Below are 7469 nucleotides of genomic sequence, written 5' to 3'. Positions count from 1 at the left end.
ACGTCACTTTGCATAAAGTTATGTTTGTTTTGTCTTAGATCCGCTTAGCAATACTAAACAATATGACAATGGTCGCCTTGTACTGGCTCTATATCTATTCACATGAGTGTTTGTCGGGATAACTGACTGTTACAGTTCTGTGTAAATGTAGGGCGGTAATTAAAATTTCCTATAATATGAAAAAAAAAAATCATATTGAACTTTCAATTTTTCCAATAATCGGTATTATCGGTTTTGTGACTCATTAAATAAAAAAGGATCTTTTAAATGGTTTAAGATAACGAAATTGCTTCGGCGGCATTCGTTGATTTAATCTTTCCTCTAAATGATGATATAATTTTAGAAATTGTAAGTTTATTATTTCACTTAGCCTTTGAACCGTTTATATAACCACCCTTATTTTCCATTGAAGTCAGTAAGTAAAAGTCTAATTTTGGACACAATTTAGGGTCATTTTCGTTTTTATATTGCGCAAAATACGGAAAACGGAAAAAATAATCGTTTTTGCTTCGGTGGTGTTTCAAAAAAACATTATTGCTCGACTCAACTGTGTAAAAATAAAAGAAATATTTTTCGGCGACGCCGTCTAAATTGGTTTTCGTTACCTATGCCACGTGACTTCAGTTTGCAAATCAAACTACTTGATAACGCATTATAGATAATTTATCAAAATGGAAGATTTATGCAACACTCTGCCTGATTGGACGAGAGTGTCAATTTCTTTCACTCTGTTGATTGTGGTACGCTGAGTGAAATGTAGACAAAGCGTTTATCCTAAACGACGCTGTTCACAGTTTTAAAGCTAACTTTGGTTCAGTATATTTAGCAAGAATATTGATATATCTCAAAATGATAAGTAAGTTTAATAAATATGATAAAAACCTGTTCAGATATCAACATATATCAAATTAAAGAAAGAGCTGAATACGGTGTGCGTATCACATGAATAAGGGTGTGATAAGAGTCTTTTATGTAGAGAAGTGCTTTTTAAAAGATTATCCTTGTTACAATTGTCGTCTGTATATGAAAAGGTTTCTTGCTTTTGTGACTTATTCAGATTGCATATTAAAATGAGTACTTGTTTGCTTTGATATATTTGTTATGAATTATTTAACTGATTTATTATATATGAATATCTTTCTTTAGTATGGTATGCAAATATTGGACTCAGTTGAAATCTGTTTCATTATATATATGCTAAATAATGACTGAATCTCATTACACTCAAATGAAGGTACGCTGCATACAGTTTATCAATGTGTTATGACAATGATCGAACTTTGCTTATGAAACAGAAATATTGAAATAATTATATTTGTATGTTTTGCTTGACCTTCACTTTTTATAGGTGTGACGTCATTGTCCAAAGATTCATGAATAGCGAATATGCATTTGTTAAAGCGGGATCAGTAGGCCTATTTTAGAAATAAATAAAAATAATAACTAAAAAAAATCCTTTGATTTTTTCTCATGTATTCTAATCAAACTTGATTTGTAGCATCTTTATTAGGCCCGCAGCCAACTTTGTTCAGCTGGGACATTTGACCCCTTTTTGGGGCTGCTAGAGCTGAAACTAGAAATGCCTTAATACAGCGTCTCATGAACAGCTTGGTGGATCTTTGTCATACTTGGTCTGGAGCATCATTATAAGGTCCTCTTCCAAATTTATTTATATAGGAACTTGGGCCCTATTAGGTACCACTATAGCTAAAAGTAGATATGCCTTTCTTTGCATTAAGCACTAAAATGTAATGGATTTTTATCAAACCGATGTGTAACAATATCATAAGGTCTCCTGCTATTTTGTTACAAATAGGGATAGGGACCAATTTAGCTAAAATATAAACACGTTTAATGACCTCTTCTCATGAACCGCTTCATGAATCTTCATCAAACTACTGCTGTAATTATTCGTCTAAGCATAAACGAAACAAAATTGCAACCTTAGAAACCTTTGCGAAAAATTAAAAGAGAACCATTTAAATTGTTAAAGTGCGGTGTTTAGTTTTGCAATTTGAAAAATGTTAGATGAAAGATGAATGTTAGATGAAAAATTCATAAACTTCTTTCCTTATTACAATTCGCCGACCATCATTTTTAAAGATATTTCTTGTTATTATTTCGCTTACCCTTTGTGCCTTTTATACAATCACTATTCTTTTAAAATTGAGACTCGGGCCGGCTCGGAAATTTCCGAAGATTCCCGAACACGTGGGAATATCCAAGCAGACGACTCGGTTACTTTAGACGTTTTCAGCGTTTTTGTGATCTATAGATAAATGTTTATGCTCAAGTCAATTTATGTTTTAATAGATCATCATTATTTATCTGTTTTTAGATTTCTATTTCTTTTCCTAAATTGATTTAAACTTGTTGAAAATGTCTTATCATCACATATTTCGGCACTGCAAATGCATGGTGAAAGAAGGTACGAGGGGTTAACAAAAGTAGATATATACAGGAACTGGATTCAGTGTTGTTATATTTTCTGTTCCTTTGGGATCATCGAGTCCATTCAACATATGTGTAATAGAGTTCCGCTTAAGCCGGTGCTAGGGGGCGTGAGAGGTGTTGCACAATTCCATTACCTCTCATGAACAGACTTAATCAAACCGAGTCTGCTATTGTTCTTCTTGGTTGCATTCTTTGCTTCCAAAGGATCTTTTTACTGATTTTATTATTTATTTAAAAAATAACACGCACAAAGATGAAGAGAAAGTGTCACCTTGATTATTTGTCGAATGGTTTTCTTTAGACCGTTAAAATATGACCCATGGATATAAAATTATATTTGAACCGTATCTTTAACATGTTTACATGTGCACTAGAATCACCACTAGAGAGATCAAAAATCAAAATGTGTGTAATAGGCATTTATTTAAACATTATTTTAGATAAACTATTCTTGCTTTCCGAATCGGGTCGTTTATGCATCTGATGAATTATAATATGGTGTGTAAATTATCCACATTTCAAACAACGATCTGTTAGCATATTTATTTCAGAAAAGAACAAATGTCTTAATGTGTAAGCAAAATCTAATTTTGGAAATTAACAAATAAATATTTTTTTTTATTTTAGATTTATTATTTTGTCAAAATTGATGAAATATTTAGATGTTTCAAACAGGTACAATAATACAAAGACAATTTTGCGTACACTCTGATATTTAAAAAGTTATCCCTTGCTTGTTACTTTTATTAACAGATATGTACGCATTATTAAATATTGGTGCAAAATTATTCATTCCAAAAAAAACAAAGACAAATATCGAACAGCAGGGAATGCCACGTACCAAAATCGCAGCCTCCCAAAAACGAAACCTACAGCACGCAGACGTGCACACCACAAACACACACACACACATACACACACACGAGGACAAAACGTACAAACAAAGGAACATAGTGGGGCACCGCCTTGGAACGGTCAGTGGCAAAAACACCACTGGGGAGCTTAAACCCGTTTATGGTGCGCACCCAAAACATTATTGTTAAGTATTTATATGAAGCAATGTTGGATGATTACGATTGAGATTATCTTCCCATCAATTACGTATTGAATCTGGACGTTATGGTGCTGATAGAATAGACCGCAGTTTACGTATTTGTAACTTTTGTCATACTGGTAGTATTGAAGATGAATATCATTTTATAATAATTTGTCCTTTTTACAGAGATATCAGAAAGATATATTAAACCCTATTTCTATGTAAGAGCAAGTGTGTTGAAATTTACTGAACTTATGAGCACTACACAATATTCAGCGCTCTTGAAAGTTTGTATATCACGACTTCTTGTTACGTCAGTCGAATGTAATCGCTGTTGCATAGTTTCCTAATATTGTGTACGATATTGGCTGTATATAATATTACACTATCCAGTAAGGATACTTACAATGTTTAAAAAAATTTAATTGCTCATGTTAATTATATAATGCGAAGTAAAGTTATCCTACTAACAGTATTGGCGATGAACATTGTATATGTTTTGCCAAATAAACTATGAAAAAATACTGCAAAAGAATATATAATAAATGAAATAATCATGTCAAATCTAAATTTTAGGGCACTGACCTCGCGATGTTTGCTAAAGAATGATCTTCTTTAAAACTGAATATATTACGAATATTTGAACATGAGTTTTTGTTTCTTGACTGTCTTAAAAATGCGAAATAATACAAAAATATCAAACATGACCAAGTCGGGAATCGAAGCCGGGTCGCCGCGGCAATAAACATTATGTTGCGGACTTGACCAGTACACAACGCAGGATACGTATCTAAAAGCCGTTAGATATAAAGCTTTATAATTCAGACAGTTTACCTCCGGTATCCCGTTACAATTGAAGAGAAAAATTAGTAAAAACAACGTTTTCTTATGTATTTCCATAACTTATAATCATTCACTTAGGAAAAGATTAGTAAATTTCTGATATCTAAAAAATTCTCTTTTTCTTTTTGTTGTTGTTGCACGATATGAAGTTCAGTGCCTTTTTAATTATCTCATAATTATAGCGTCGCTTATTATGTTATAGAAATAAAGATGGAAGGAAAGGATAAATCTATTGGCATATAAATATTGCTCTTCATATGTTTTAATAAGGGTTAGGACACTTTAATTAAACATGAAAAAGAAAGCGTGTTTTAAACCAACAGTATTACCATTAAATAAAGAAACTTATTTTATTGTATGCAAAAACTAGAAAGTGATAAATCTTCATTTTTTTCACGCAGACAGTTTATGTGGTTTTATCAATTAAAACAGAAAACAAAGAATTATTCAAGTTAAGTTTTGATGGAAGTGAATGCGTGTTTTACAAATATGAAAAAAGAGGGAGGTAGATAACGTGTTTTGAATATCATGAAGAAGAAGTGTTGATATCTAGTTACTTTAGTTATAGCAAAAGAATTAATGTCGCGTCAGTAAGTCGACACAATAATGTTTTTCTAGAGTAAGCATATAAAAATATAAAAAACAATTAAATTGATATGCGTTGGCATTGAAATAATTTAACCGCAAATTAATATTGAACAAATGTTACTGACGTTTTCCTACCACCATTAGCATTTCATAGTAAAAACAAGATTGTCCATTGAGCCATTAATTAGATATAGCTTAAGGCAATTTAAATATCGATTTTATTAAAAACATGGTTTATAGGACCCCGCTAAATTTCGGAGACGGACGTAAATTTACGGAAGATAACGATCAAAGCTACAAGATTATCGATTTTTCAAATAAGGCTAATCAGCAGTCGCATTTAGAACAGAAAGTTCGATATAATCGGACACAATATTAGCAGCAATATTTCTAAAAAGTTAATTACCGTTATATGTTAAGTTAAGTATTGTCAACCGAAAAAACTAGGTTAATTTCAGCTTGTAAATATACACGGATACCAAGTACATAAGATTACATGTACATGTGTATGCTGTATGCTACATTATTATTGATATTTAATAATTCTGTATGAATCGGTCCTATCTTGTCCAGAATAAAAATTTATCTCGATTGAATAAAAAACTTTTGATGTGCATTTTCACGGTAGCCGTGCTTCGAAAGAAGTCATTTACGTTAGTATTAATTGTATAAGATGTAATTTTCAATACGTCTGTCAAACTGATCAAACCGTCTCAAAACGGGTGAATAGTCATAATTGTTTATGTCCATCATACGTTGCTTAAGAATAAACAAGATTATATTAGAAACGGTTTTAAGTTGAAAATATTGCTCGATGTTTGATGCCTAACTAGTAATATTGTTATTTCATATTATCTGTTCAATATATTTTCGATGGGAAATGCATCTTAGGTTTTCCATATATCGGGGACCATGCAATATCTATGTACCTCAAACGTATGAATCCACCAATTTACGTTTTTTACGTTACGTAATTTCTGATTTACTGATTGCCTTTTTTAAACGGCATAACGCTGAAACATTAACTGTAAAATTAATGTCAATATCGTGTAGGTGTTGATCTTTTTATGATTAGTTAACTAAAAAATGAATATCTATTCCAGTGAAGAAGATGCAGTATAAATACAAAGCTGCATATGATCTTACTTTACTTTTCGTTTTCACATTTCTTTTAAATATCCGTCACGTACTTTTTTCTAAATGTGTTCATTTGTAAATAAACATCGTAAAATGAAAACAAATGCTAAAGTCTCGTGTTACTTGCGCATAACAAAGCATGACTTTGGCAAAACAAATTTTTTATAATGAACTACATTCTAATGTACTAGAATTTTGCTTGAGACTGTGTTGGTGGACATTTGGGTGTTGTCGACTTGAGCCTGTGCTTGGGGACGTTTTTCGATTTGCACAGTTTACAGTTTTGCTACTTCTTCTGTATGTTTGTGTCTGCATCTTACTGTTATCATGTTATTACAACATTCGTCCATGTACACATTTACACATATCCTTATTTCCATTTAGGTTGCTGCTCGTGCAGCAGCTGCTGTATTTGAATGTGTGTTTTCTTCTAGATTTAGCTCATTTGACGAAATGATCAGCTACACCTTTTTTCTGTCTAAAAGTGTTGCCTCTAAAAGACAAAAGGAGAGTGAGTGAGTGGTGATATCTTTCATTAAATTATATTATATGGTCACAACATCATTTACAGTCATTTACGATTCTGAGTGTGTACCTTTACTTTTGCCTGACATATCTCAAAACAAGATATTTTATGATGTTTCTCGCAGCTGTATTTATGTTTTATTGTAGATTTGTCCATTTTACTATTTCTTGCCACCTAAGCGTCTGGCAAAAGTACATTTTTTTACAACAAAACATTGTAAATCATATAAAATACCTTTCTTCATCCGTAGCCAGACATAAAGAAGAAGCAATAAGACTCTTTTTATCACAAGAAGCTTAGTAAAAATCAATATGAACCATATGAGAAACTAAAATAAAAAAAGTGGAAAACCACAGGTCGCGCAACACGACATAAACGAAATTGTTGCAGGCTAGGCTTGACTGAGCCTGTTCATAGACTGTAGAGGAAATGCTAGCTACCTTCTACGCCCTCTAGCCCCAGGTTGAACAGAACTCAACATTTACAAATGTTATAAGTACCAGAATATAATTTAGAGACATCCGCAGATGTATTCATACGGCGGTGCACATGGAACCATCAATGATGCACAGAGTGCAATTCCATGAAAGCGACGTATGGTCCCCAGATAAAATAATGGCTTTGCCCTAAACGAAAAAGAAATGGACAGAACTAAACAAACTGGAAATTAGAGAGGGGATCTGTGGTTATGGAGCCTGCATATTACAGAAACTACCAAAAGACAAAATCAAAAAGCTGGCATCATATCCTAGGTGTCATTAAACAATACGCAAAGCTTTTAAAATGGGAGTATTGGAACCACCTATGCCGAAATGTTCAAGCTGAAAAATTAAACAGTACACTGACACAACATAAATGTCGTGCTTAACGATCTGAAGAGATCGA

Source organism: Mercenaria mercenaria, chromosome 8 (assembly GCF_021730395.1).
Source record: "Mercenaria mercenaria strain notata chromosome 8, MADL_Memer_1, whole genome shotgun sequence".
In the NCBI taxonomy this organism is placed as follows: Eukaryota; Metazoa; Mollusca; class Bivalvia; order Venerida; family Veneridae; genus Mercenaria; species Mercenaria mercenaria.
The sequence above is the reverse complement of the archived record's forward strand: the minus strand, read 5'-3'. Positions refer to the sequence as shown.